Source organism: Meriones unguiculatus, chromosome 7 (genome assembly GCF_030254825.1).
Source record: "Meriones unguiculatus strain TT.TT164.6M chromosome 7, Bangor_MerUng_6.1, whole genome shotgun sequence".
NCBI lineage: Eukaryota > Metazoa > Chordata > Mammalia > Rodentia > Muridae > Meriones > Meriones unguiculatus.
The window spans coordinates 43,560,062-43,573,937 of record NC_083355.1 but is presented as its reverse complement, the minus strand read 5'-3'; the positions used below and the strand labels follow the sequence as shown (position 1 = coordinate 43,573,937).

General features: G+C 52.6%; 1 pseudogene; it reads left to right on the top strand.

Annotated features, from left to right (window-relative positions):
- The first annotated feature begins 311 nt into the window (after nucleotides 1-311).
- Nucleotides 312-2,033, top strand: LOC110565140 (mitochondrial import inner membrane translocase subunit Tim23B-like; annotated as a pseudogene).
- The last annotated feature ends 11,843 nt before the right edge of the window (nucleotides 2,034-13,876 follow it).

The window sequence follows — 13,876 nt, the reverse complement described above, 5'->3', positions numbered from 1 at the left end:
TCTGGGCATGAACCGCTCATCTCTTTAAAGTTCCACACTATCACCAGAAGAGGGCGCAAGAGCCACGTAACTTCTGCCTCCCCGCACTCCTTCCGAAGTGGCAGAGCTTCGGGTCTTTGGAGTAAACGTTCTGAGCTGCCCACGCTTAAAGGACGGGAGATGCTGTGAATCGCCTCAGGTGGCAGTTCCGGAGAGGACGAACTGACTCGCGCTTAGTTCTCACCTGGCGCTCCTTCGCCAGGATTGGCCGACCGTGGGGAGGACCAATGGGACCGTGGGGAGGACCTGACGGGTGTTGCGTGTCCGGTGTCATGGCAACGCAGTCTCCTTATTTCTGGGTGTGGCTGGATAGGCTTGGCTTGGCTTCCCAGCTAAACCGTATTTCTTTTTCGTGTTTTTTTAAAGACTGGGTCTCAATCCAGAGCCCAGGCTGAGCTGGAACTCAGATTTGCCTGCCCTGCCGCTTCCAACCACAACCCCAAGTGCTGGCATTAAAGGCGTCCGCCGCCACGCGCCACTGTTTTCCTGACTGATCGCAACCCGCTATGGAAGGACGCATGTAGGAACATGTGTGGGGTTGCAGACAGACCCGGAGAACGAGTCGGGGTTGGGCTGCTAGTCTCGGAGGGGTCACAGCTTGGGCAGAGGGGGCAGTGGGCCTGCGGGATGCTTCCTGGCCCGCTTCGAACCTGTGTCCTCGAGTGCTGCATCCAGCACAGGGCTGCTTAAACTCTTTCCACTCGGAATTAACTCCAGTACCACGGAAGCAGAAGCAGTGGATCTCTGTGTTCGAGGCCAGCCTCGTCTACAGAGCAAGTTCCAGGACATCCAAGGCTACACAGTGAGGCCCTTTCCCAACCTCCCCCTCCCTCAATTTCTCCACTCACCACCTTTTTCCATCCTCGGAAATTTTATCCAATCTTCTGTATATAAGTGTGTAAAAAGGTATACACATCAGAAGTTCATAAAGGAAATCATTTTAAAATAATTCTCCGGCATATAAATAATTTTTAATTTTAATTTATTAAAAATGCATTTATTTATTTATTTATTCATTCATTCATTCATTTGTTATTTTATGTGCATGAAGTGTTTTCCCTACATGTATGTCTGTGAGCCATGTTCATGCTTGCTGCTCACGGAGGTCAGAGGAGGGTATCAGATCCCCTGGAAATGGAGTTGCGGACAGCTGTGCACAGTGTGGGTGCTGAAAATCAAATCTGGGTCCTCTGGAAGAGCACCCGGGGCTCCTAACCACGGAGCCACCTCTCCAACCCTGCTCTTCCTTAATTAATGAACACACACCAGAGCGTGTGACAGCGGCAGGAGACAAGGGTCTTCCCGCTGTTGCTGAGGGGACTACGGCTGAGCACGTGACCCCGGCCTGGGAGGTCACTGCAGATTGTTGACAGCTCGGAGGGCGGCAGAGGAAGCGGCAACGAAACCGCGGGCGGGTTGGCTGGTTTATTCGGGGCGGGAGAAGCGGGTCGCTGGCTGATTGGCCGGCCACCCTCTACCCGGTATGAGCCCCCGTCTGCTTATTTAAGTGCGAATCCGCGCTGTGTTGTTCAGGATACTGATGAGTTTGTTTTGCCCGAGGCAGATTTGAACCAGCTTTCTTTACCGCTGGAGGATGTTGCAGGACAGGGCTGCCTCTGGGGCAGAGAAAGGCCTTGGTCTAGGACTGAAGGAAACCCAGAGCCTGGCTCCGCCCAAACCAGAAATGTGCGGATTTCGAATGTGGTGAGCAGGCGAGCGGCGCTTGGGGCTAATCCTCTAGGTTCTCTGGCTCTGCTCTCCAGTACATTTTGTGTTATCACCTGGAAAACACGGGGAGCAGAAGGTGACCTCAGCACGGTAGCACCCGGAACCGTGACGGAATGTTGCATAAATGCGCAGGTGGTCTTCGAGCGCGCGTGGCCTGGCAGGACCCACACCAGCCTCTGTGCACAGTGCACAGAGCACACGAAAGGGCCCCTGCTCCCGCGGTCACGGAAGAGCTTGCCACCTCAGGGATGGGAGACACTGCGTGATCACCCAGTCAATTAATACGTCAGGCTGGAGCTGCTTCCTCTCGTGCCTGCGATTACTTTGAACGATCGGAGACCACTTTGCTGTGACATCACGGTGGTTAGCGGGGCTGCACCCTTGCCCGTAGGGGAGCGGAAGCCAGAGCCTTTGGAGGCTCGCTGGCCGTGAGTGCTCGTCTCCTTTGCAGATGATCCTGCCCCTGTTTTCTCTCCTACCCCCCAAATGGAAACCCGCCCCCTCTCCAAATGCAGGCCATACTTATTTTCAACACTTTCATCACCATAAAAATCCAAAACTTACGTTGCCCTGTATTCCAAATAAAGGGTGGAAAGAGAACCAAAGTCATAATTCCAGAAAAACAAAAACAAAAACAAAAACAAACAAACACAAACAAACAAACAGAAAACAACAAACCCATATACTTGGGACAGGCAAAACACCCATACAAGCAAAATGAAAAATGTTAAGACAGTAGGAAACAAAATGGAAGAGCTTGTCTATTTTGATGTGTATGCATGTGATCGTGTGTGTGTGTGTGTGTGTTCATGTGTGTGTGTTCATGTGGTGTTGTCAACGATCACTCACCCCCCCTTTTTTTTTGAGAGCACAGCACTTTAATGACTGAGCCATCTCTCTGCTCCTTGTTTATTTATTTTAAGATTTGGTTTTATTTTTACTTTCGTGGTGGTCGCGAGACATCTGACTTTTGTGTGTGTGTGTTTCGTATGGTGTGGTGACTGCGGCATACGCTGTGTGAGTTTGCAGACTGTGTGTGTTTTGTGTGTTTGGGGCACATGCTTTGTGAGCGTGCAGACGCACACGCTAAGCATGCACCTGTGGAAGCCGGAGCAGGGCGTCGGCTGTCTTCCTCTTGGGCTCTCCTCGTCCTCACCAGCTCGAGACAGATTCACTGCAGGGTAGGCAAGCCGTTTTGGCTAGGCTTAGCTGGTCAGCTAGCACTCCGAAGTTGTCCCTGCCTTGCTAATTTTCCTAATTTTGCACAGCCACACAGAGATTTTTCCTTCTTTCTTATTTATTGTGTCTGTTTGTCATATGCATACATGGGAGTCAGGAAGTCAGAGGACAGAGCGGGCAAGCTCTTTTTCCTGCTGAAGTGCCCTGTCCCCGTGGGTGCTGGGGAATTGAACTCAGGTCCTTCTACTTAGAGAGCAAGTACTTTGAGCACCTCCCCGTGGCCCCCCCCCACATGGTTTTGGTGTTCTAGTTGTCCAGTGAGGAATCGGGGTCAGAGAGGTTAAATCACTTGCCCGGGGTGAAATCCGAATCAAAGTCCACTCAAAGATGGCCAGGTGTGGTGGTGCCTGTCAGCTCAGCCCTCTGTGGGCAGGGCAGGATGGAGCGCTACAAGTTCAAGGCCGGCCAGAGGGGCTACACAGGGAACTCATCGTGGGGCTGAGAGGTGGTGGTGGGGTTAAGCTCAGCTGCTTCTGCAGAGTTCAGAGCTCATGGTGGCTCACACTGGTCAGTAACTCCAGTTGCAGGAGATCCCTGGCCTCTCCTGAACCCCACAGGTACCAGGCAGGCATGTGGTACGCTGACTTACATGCAGGCACAACACCACATACATCAAATAAGACGGTAAAGTCCGCCGGGAAAGCGCTTCTCTTTTGTGTTGAAGATCCTCAGCAAAGTCCGCACCAGCTCGTGACCGCCTAGACTAGGACAGACAGGTTGGGCCGTTTTCAGAGCTGGCATTCTGGGTGGACAAGGTTGAGCGCCACATCAGAGAACAGGATTCATGTCCCACTAGAGGTGTGGCCCTTGGGAATATTCCTAGAGAAAGACCCGGTCCTGCAGCTGACCTCTCAGCCTGCAGCTGATGCCCCAGGCTCCAAGGCCCTTTACTCCCAGGAGTTCCTGAATTGTGTGTTCCACCCCCAGTGTATTCTGTCTCACCAGTAACCCCAGGTCTCTCCCAACCTCACCCAAAGCCACGCAGACACCTGCTCAGTTTCAGCTGTGTGACCACCGGGAGGCTGCTGTTTCTACTTTCGTGAAATGGTACAAAAATACACGAAGGCAGAGCACTGGGGTACATGCCTATAATCCCAGCATTTGGAAACTGAGGCCGGAGGACCAGAGTTTCAAGTTTAGCTTCTGCTATCTGGGGAGTTCGAGGCCAGCCTGGGTTACAAGAGACCCTGTCCCAAAACACAAAATAAACAAACAACAACAACAAATATGCCAAGCATTGGGGACCCAAATCTCAGGAAGCGACCACAGGGCCTGGAGAATACCCTCCTTTGTTCCGGTCCCTGAACCACCCGCAAGCCAGCATCTGTCCTGATGAAGCAGAGTTGGAGGGCGACTGACCCGCCAGAGGCCACTGAGCTTTGCAGTTAAGGTGACACAGTTAATTTTTTTCACCTGAAAAACAAGGTGATATGTCGAAAGACAGGGTCAGGTGGTCTGTAGAATCAACAAGCTTGAGGAGGAGCTGCCTCAGGAGGCAGGAGCTGGGGGTCCAAGAGCAGCCACGCCTTCCACGGGCCCACTGGGCGCTCGGGACCCCACAGGTGTCCCCAAGTGTCCTGCACTGCGCTCCCCATGCTCTCACCTCCGTCCTGCTCTGGGTTTTGTCTCGTAAATCTCCTTCACACAGACAACCATAAATCAGGGACCTGAAGAGGGACCCCCCAGCCTCCAGCCCGTCCCTCCCCCTTTGGAGGGGCGGAGTGCAGGAAGCCCCCAGGACAGGGTGGGCTCAGCCCGCCTTAGTGGTCCCATAATTACAGGCCTGTGGGGACTGATTTATGGTACAAGCAAAGGCACAGGCCTGCATGTCTGGGGGAGGCTGGGGAGGTAGGGGCCGGAGGCCTGAGAGGCTTCCAAATTCCAGGGCCTTGTTGAAATGACAACCCTGAGAATAATAAGCGGTGATACGTTTGGATATGAAGTAAATCTAAACAGGAACAATGGTGGCTTTCTGCCGAGGCGTACTAAAGGGTGTTTTAATTCCTTTACTGAATGGGCTCTCACACATATTGTCCTGGTGGAAGGAAGCAATTAAATGACAAGGTCACTCGACTGGTCAGCAGGGACTTCGGAAAGACTCACCATTCTGGCCCAGAATGGTGAGCTTTTTGGACCAGACTGTCCTGTTTCTTTGCTGCTCTTTCCTCTGCCGTTCTGCTCCTGCCAGGTGCGGTGAGCCCTTGGGCAAACGCTGGCTTACCTACTGCACAGGGAGCCCGCCTTAAACTTAGGGGAAGCATTTAACAGTGTCCCTGTTGAGGAAAGTTTGGGTGCTGTGATGGCTACGTCCCCAATCTCAGCGACAGAAACTCACTTCCTGTCCATGCGCCTTTGATGTCTCCAGCCACTCTCTCTTCCCAGGCAGTTCCTTCCAGGCATCACGAAGCTGGGTCTTCACAGGCTGGCAGCTCTGTCATTTAGCCTGTGGCTCCTGTTGTTGGCCAGGGGTGGCACGGCTAGCAGCTTGAAAGGAAAAGGAGCAAGAGGGCAGCTGGGGGTGGGGGGGGGGAGCAGCAGGCCAGGAGGGGGAGCCTATTGATTCTGCACACACCAGACATTCCAGTCAATGGCAGAAAGGTTTGGAAATGAAGGTTTGGTCATCATCTCTTGCCAAGCCGTGGTTTAAAACAAGTCCAGCATGGCGGGGCACATCTGTAATCTCCACACTGCCGAGGCTCGGGTGGGAGGCAATAGGCAGGGACCCCACCTAACAAACAAAAGAAAAAGGAGCTAGAGAGTTGCTCAGTGGTTCAGAGCACTGGCTGATCTTCCAGAGGACCAGGGTTTAATTCCACTAGGTGGCTCATGATGGTCTGTAACCCTAGATCCATGGGGCCCATTGCCTCATTCCAGCCTCTGTGGCCACGGCACTCATGTGGTACATAGACATACATGCAGGCACAGAAAATAAAAATAAACGAATCTCACTGGGTGTAATCCCAGAACCCAGAAAGGCAGAGGCAGGAGGATCTCTGTGAGTTCAAGGCTAACCTGGTCTACAAAGCAAGTCCAGGACAGCCAAGGCTATACAGAGAAACCCTGTCTCGAAAAACCAAAAACAAACAAACAAACAAACAAACAGCCTAATCTTTTTTAAAAATCACTTTAGTTCACAGTGTCAATAGGTGAAGAATTCAGGGGAGGGTGGCTGTGAGGTCATTCTCTCTTTCCCTTTTGTAGATGATGGGGAAAGCATGCAAACTCGAGAATGTCTGTGGCTTTCTTCTCAACACCAAGACAGCCATCTTGAAAAAGAAACACCTAGGGGTGGATTAAAAAGAAAGCACAGAGCAGGCACAGTGAGAGGGCTCAGCAGTGCTTTCTGCCAAGTCTGATGACCTGAGTTCAATACCGCGGACCCACACACAGAAGGAGAAAACTTATTCCCGCTAGTTGTCCTATGACGCACACACGCACACTAAACAAGGACCTTTTTTTTTTTAATCATACAATAGTCACAGAAATGATTCTTAAATTCCTTGGAATGTACAGAGGTGTGAATGGTGGATGCCGAGGAGGAATGAAGTTCTGGTAATGGGCACTTGAATCTCGAAATAAGATATAAAACTAATTCTTTTTCTGGTTTTAACTCTATCGTAGATTTTCTGGTATGTGTGTGCGTGTGCAATGGTAAACACATAAAAATATAATGATGTGAAACTGTAAAACTCAGGGTCAGGTTCCACGGCTTCAGAACGGCTGTTCTAACTGTACGGAACTTCACTGAGATTGTATAAACTTTGGGTCTGGTTAGCGTCTTTGGTTCTGGTTTTCGTTTGTTTGTGGTTTTGTTTTTCTTTAATTCGAAAGTTCTTTACAATGAAGTCTTCGTTATAAACGTATTTTTACGTGTACGGGTGTTTTGTCTGCACATATGTTTGTGCACCAAGGGCGTGTAGTGCCCTCAGAGGCCAGAAGAGGACGTCCGCTCACCCGCAACTGGCATTACAGACAGTTGTGAGGCACCATGTGGCTGCTGGGAATTAACCCCTGGTCCTCCGGAAGGGCAGTCAGTTCTCCTAACTGTTGAGTTATCTCTCCATCCCAACGTTTTAATTGCATTTTAAAAGGAGAGCACAAAGGGCCAAGAATGCCCAAGGCAATTCTGAAGAATGAGCCTGGCTGTCCAGACCCTCCACAGAAATCACAGACACCAAAGGGCTGGCAGATGGAAACCTGGTTTCCAGTAACATTCATGAAAGCGTAAGCCATGCCTCCCCTCGAGCTCATCAGTGGAGGTCAGAGGAACCATACTTTTGGTCTATCCCACTTCATTTTCACCCTAACCCTAAAAAGTAAGCACTAGCCATTTGACAGACCACAGGAGGACAAAGGTCACCACCTCTGAGCCCACCCCTGGCTCTCAGCTTTCTGAGCCCAGGAAAGGAGCTTTGCTTTTCCTCTCCATGGAAGCGGAGTCCTTTCCAGAGGGTTCCTGGCCTCCATCAGCCCTGGCCAGGGCAGCAGCTGCCTCTCCCAGGAGGAGCCCTCCTTCCTCACCATGCCAGACCCCCATGGCCTCCCTGCTCTACTTTCCCTTACTAGGACGGATCTGGAAATTGGACCCCAGCTAAGCACAGAGGGCTCTTTGTCATTTTCTTAATGAGGAGCCAATGGCTCTGTCATTAGTGGGTGGAGGGGATGAGGAGTGCTGGGGGGGGGGCTGGTGGCTCAAGCAGTGATTTACAGCCTGCCAGGGAGGGGGCAGGCAGGAGGAGGAAGAGTTGGGTCCCTGAGCACTTCTGGGAGGGAGTTCAGTGATTCATTAACATACTCCATTAGAATTTATTTAACCCTAACCAGAAATCTGATGACATAGTCCTATTACATTTGCCCATTTGATGGACAAGAAAGCGGAAGCCGGAAGTGGATAAGCATCTTGTCCGAGGCTAAAAAATGAGTCTGTTTCTGGGTCAAAATGGCACCTGAGTGTGGGGTATAGGCATAGAAGCGGATGAAGCTGAGAGACTAACGGGCCATGGCTGAAGGCCAGCGAGCCAGAGAAGCAGCAAGTGGAGGCTTCGAACGAGGTGGTTCACCTCGGGTGGTACGTGGGGCTGGAAATGGGAATGGCAGAAAGAGCCCAATGTGTGCACTAGGCTGGTGCTCCTGCAGCGCTGACTTTGCCAGGAAGAGGCCACTAATAGCTCCGTTCTTGACATACTTGTTTGTATCTTTTGCACGTATGAGTGTTTTGCTTGCATGTGTGTCTGTGTACCATGAGTGTGGCCGGGGCTCTGAGACTGCTAAGAAGCCAGGAGCCCCCAGTTTTGAGGGACGACATGGAGATAACCCCTCCCTTCTGTTACCACCACTTGCCAGACACCAACTCCAACGCCTTGTCTGTGCCCCCCACCCCGCCTAGCTTAGACCCCCTCCGAATCCTTACTTCCTAAGAGATGTGTGTTCAACCCACTCTCTGCCGCCCAGATGTACTCAGCTTCCTCCCACCATTGCATGCCGTGCCTCGGTTTACTTATTTAGCAGGCTCTGAATATGTAGCATGGGCTACCCTAGAGCTTGAAATCTCGCCTCAGCCTCTGGAGTGCTGGGATCACCATCACTCTGAGCTGTACATCAGCTTAGTATTCGTGTAGTTTGTAGCTGTCCACAGAAGGAAAACCAAGGGCCTAGTGATCCCCAGCCCCGCATCATCCCGTGACCTCTCCACTTCACTTGTTTGGAGGCAGCGTCTGAGTTGCATGGTTGCATTTCCAGGGCAGGAGCCAAGAGCAGGAGAGCTGAACATCCTAGAAAGGGTGCCTGACTTGGAGGTCCTCAACAGACATGGAGTGGAGGCTCGGAGGAAGCCAGCACCTGGCGTTCAAGCAGGAGTCCTTGGGCAGGAGGCCTCTAGGCCCACAGAGCTCCTCCTGCCCCAGCCTTCTGGGTGCCAGGATTACAGTCTTGTGCCACTATGCTGGTTTTGACAGTACTTATTTAATACATAATTGTGTGTGTGTGCTGTTGTTGTGGTGGTGGTGGTGCTTTGTTGCTTTGGAGGCCGGGTCTCTCTAGGTAGCCTGCTGGCCTGGAATTCAATGTAGACCAGGTTGGTCTTGAACCCACGGAGACCCATCTACCTCTGCCTCTTGAGTGCTGGGATAAAACACATGCACCCTCACAGGTTGGCTGAAGATTAGCTTTGTTGTATGATTGCTGTGGAGATGTTTTATGCAGCCCAGGATGACCTTTAACTTCTGACTTGTCCATCTCCATCTCCTGAGTACTGGAATTACAAACCTGTGTTACTTTGCCTACTTTATGGAGTGTTGGAAATGGAAGTGAGAAGCCAGAGCCTCCTGAATGCTGGGCAGGCTCTCAACAAACTGAACTCCAACCCTCGATACACAAATGACTTATTATTTGCTCTCCAAGCCCCTCACAGGATGTTTTTGGCCATACCAGGCATCAAACCCCTGTAACAGCCCTGGTAGGCAGTCAGTAATTTCTAAGAAGTTTTAAAAATTATTTTACTTTCTGTTCGGGCGTTTTGCTCGCGTATTCGAATGCGCATTCAGCGTAGGCCACAAGAGGGCTTCAGATCCCCTGGACCTGGAATTACAGGTGCCTGTGGGTCCTGGGACTCGAACCCTGGGTCCTCTGAAAATAGTTTGTCCCTGTTGCTGGCAGTGGGGGCGGAGACAGAAATGCAGGTCCGCGGTGGAGCGTGTACTTTGGGTCGCATGCAGAAAGCGCTGGGTCCCTGCTGCTTTTGTTTCCCCCTGTTGTTGAATGACAGCATGAAGCCGCAGAGCCTGGGCTGGTGTCCCGGTGGCAAGGCGCGCGGGAGCCGGGGGCGGGGAGGTTGTTGGGGTGTTTGTTGGTCTGGTAGGGCAGAGACACAGCGGCCTTCGGAGTGTGGCTTCCCGGCTTTCTTCCAAGGTGGGATCCTGCGCTCCGCCGGAGGGAGCGACGCCGGTGAAGAGCAAGAATTTCTGAAATCCAGGCCGGCCCGGGCGATAATAGGCACCTTCGCGGCAGCCGGCGGAACCGCGGCCCTAAATCACCGGCAGCGGCTCCTCCTCCGCGGCGGGCGGGAGCTGAGCTGCCCCGGGCAGGGGCGGCTCCCGGGCGCAGCGCCGCAGGTGCCGCGGAAGCGCTTTGAAGATGCCTGCGGCCTGCAGGATCCCAGCGCGCTCGCCCGGGAGCCCGCGGTCAAGACAGCGCCGTCCCAGGCCTGGTGTGCAACTGCGGCCTCTTTTTCCTTTCGCTTTTCCCCATCCCTCCCCCCCCTCCTCCTTTTTCCTTTTTTCTTCTTCTTCGACAGGGTCCTACTACATCGCTCGGGCACTCCTGTCTCAGTTTTCTGGAGTCGCCATGCTCAGTTCTGAACGATGTTTTTAATGCAATGTCAGTTTTCTTGTGGTTGAGACAAAGTCTCCGCTGTGTAGCCCTGGGTGGACCAAACTGGTTTCAGACAAAGCAATCCTCCTGCCTCTGTTGAGGGCCACAGCTTCAAGACAACGGTCAAACCCGGGGTGGGGGAGGGGCGGGGTGCCGGAAACATTGCCATGTCGCTGCAGGGCTGTCTTCCTTTCCGTTAACCCTGAGCCTCACAGACTTGCTTTGACTTAATGCATTCGTTTCTGAGTGTCTGTGCACACCTCTTGTACCTGGCAGATCAGAGCCGTGTTGGGGCTTCTAGGTTAACGATGGTTATTATTTGAGACCAAGGCTTGCTGTGCCTTAACTGTGTTGTCCTCCTGTAACCAGTTTCCTGGCGCTGGGGTTGCAATGTGAGCCACAACCGTCAGTCATGATTATCTTAACAGCAGAGATTATGTCATTTCTCCAACATGCAGCAAATGCAGTTTCCTCGAAGCTGTGCTCTGTGCCAGGCTTTAAGGGGCCTAACTGCGACGGCCCCAGCATGAAGGCAGGGGCGCTCAGCTCTGAGGGACCAAAGGGGACCTCCTGAGGGGAAGGCTCAGGGATTGCTCCACGCAGAGGAAATACTAACCAGCTGAGGCTCCTGCAATGCACGGGAACCCACCGAGAAGTGTCCCGGTGAAGACATGATCGAGGATACAGACTCAGAGCTGCAGGCTGATCCTGAATCCCTCCAGGCTACTTTGGGCTAAGGCGCTGGACGCCACTTCTGCCCTGAGTTCTCCTGGGCCCGCTCTTCCATTGGGGCTGTTCACAGTCAGCCAAGCAAAGCGGAGGCTGCAGGCTGCTGTACCCTTCTCCTGACTCCCAGCCCAGGCCTGACCAGGCCTGACTCCCAGCCCAGGCCTGACCCCCAGATCAGGCCTCCTTTGCTCACATCTCCATTTCCCTGACCCTGACCTCCCGAACTTCTCCATATTGGCCAAGAATTTTTCATTTTTCACACTTGGTTGAAAAGGAATTTTTGAAAATTGATCAGGACGAGCAGCTCACAACCACCTATAAATTCCAACTCCTCTGGCCTCCAACCAGTCCCTGAATTCCCTAACCCACCTCCTTGCTGGGAATGGGATCCATGGCCCTTGCACATGAAAAGCAAGTGTTTTGCCACCGAGTTCTAGCCTCAGCTCTTTAATGGATTCTAATAACTACAGGTGGTCAGTGGGGTCTTCGGGTCTTGGGGCACATGCTCCTGAGCTGAGAGGGCAGGCCTAGCCCAGCAGGTTAGTAAGACCCTAGTGTCTGAGCAGGATCCACACTGCAGGTCAGCGCACTGGCTTGGCGTTAGTCCTTTGACTCTCTCAGTCTCAGTTTGCAGTCTGTAAAATGGGTATTATAATAATAGGCCTTCCATACAGGCTTGTTGTGAGGCTAAGATAATGTGTGCTTAACAGCACTTAGATGGATGCCTCAGCCACAATAAACACTCCGCAGAAGTCAGTATCAGTATTATTAAGATTATTATTTTATGATTAATTATTACTAAGCTGCAGAGTGTCCACAGTGGAGTGGGAGTTCTAAAATGCTGAGTCACTGGAGGGAAGGCGTCAGGAGCACTGTTCGCTTCTTCATCACCCCCTGGCACCTTCCCCCTGCTTCCTGGAAGCTCCCTGGAGACTGAGCAGGGAGGACGGCTTGGACAGGTCCCGTCCACCCGGCCATGGTGGTGGGACGTGCAGGGCGTGCCATCTTTGGCTACAGGGAAGGTCTTGTTGGGAGTCCAGATGAGCTTCTCCTCAACGCTTGAGCTCCTTCCTACGGGGCCTGGAAAGCATAACCCCAAGGGCTGCCTCCATCTTCAAATTCTTAATAAATCTGAACGAGGGCTCCACACTGTGGCAAGTCATATAGTCCTGTCTGTGTTTTTTCTTTCCGCGCCCCTCTGTGTGTGTGCGCGCACATGTGTGCACATGTGTGTGGTACATGTATGTGTGTGGGCAGGAGTCTGTGCACACGGATGTGCACACAAGCAGAGGTACAGGGGTTGATGTCGGACCCGAGGAGAATCCGTATGCCTCTTTCAGTTGTGTTTAGCACCTTTTGGGTTGTTTTGAGACAGGGTTTCTCTGTGGAGCCCTGGCTGCCCTGCAATTCTCTGTGTAGACCAGGCTGGCCTCAGACTCACAGAGATCCCCCCACCTCTGCCTCCGGAGTGCTGGGATTCAAGGCAAGTGCCTGTTGTGGGTGTCTTTGAGACTGTGGGGGGACTGACCCGCAGATGGAATCTTTCATCTGATCCTTTTCTACCCAACACAACCCCCCAAGCCCCGTGCCTGTGTGGACAGTCTACTCCAGAGGAGAGACTTGGCCTTTGGTTGTTGTCACTAAAAAACACTCCTGCTTCCGGAGGTGCCGGACTGCTTTCTTTTATCTCCACATCACCTCCACCATCCCAGCTGAACCGGGTGTCTTCCTCAGCTGTTCTCCACCTTATATTCTGAGATACAGTCTCTCACCAAGCATGAGCTGATCGGTATGGCTAGGCCGGCTTGCCAGTGAGCTGCTGGGGGCCACCTGTCCCCAGCTAAGCAGATCTGGGATCACAGATGCTATGCCCAGCTTTTATGTGGGTGTTGAGGGTCTGAACAGGTCTGTCTGTACAGCAGGCACTCTCCTGCCTGAGCCATCTCGCCAGTCCCCTGGCTAAACGCTCATAGAGAAGGTATCTTCCACACAAAACAAGAGAAACTGAAGCGTGCAGATGAAATGACCCGCACAGTTTGCAGAGTGAGGAGCTACTGGCTGGAGCGGATGGGAGGAAGAGCCGTCCCACCACCAAGCTTCCTTTGGTTCCAAACTGTCCAGACGCTCCGCTCTGTTCTAGGCTCCCCATGCTGGAGTTAGGCTTTTCTGAGAGGCCTGGGTAAGGCCCTGAGGCCCATTATCCTCCTGAGTGAACAGGGCCATGACTCAGCAGACTAAAAGACAAGGCAGAGTGGTCCTGGAGTGTGATGCTCAGGAGCCCAGGGCCTGGACTTTGGTCTTCCATTCTGTGATGCATCTAAATAGACACGCTGTCGCTTGAGCATGGTGGTGGGCAGCAGTGCTCAGGCACTGGAAATATTGGCTCTAGCCCGCTTTTTACTTGGTTGTTTTTGTCTTGTAGTGTTAGGCCTGGAACCCAGGGCTTTATGCATAGGCACTCTACCACTGAGCTACACTCACAGCCCCCCTCCCCCCCAAACAAGGTCTCCATAAGCAGCCTCATGATCTCCTTCAGCCTTCTGGGGTGTCGTGATGACAGGCATGCACCACTACGCTCAGCATCTAGCTGCTCTTTGGTTTTGTTCTGTTTTGTTTTGTTTTGGGGTCAGGGTCCCGGGCAGTCCAGGCTGGCCTCAAACTACCATGCGATTGAGGCTGGCATCCAACCCTGATCATCCTGCCTCTACCTCCCAAGGGCTGGGACTGTGGGTGTGCGCCTACATGCTGGGCTTAACTGATTTCTAATCCACAG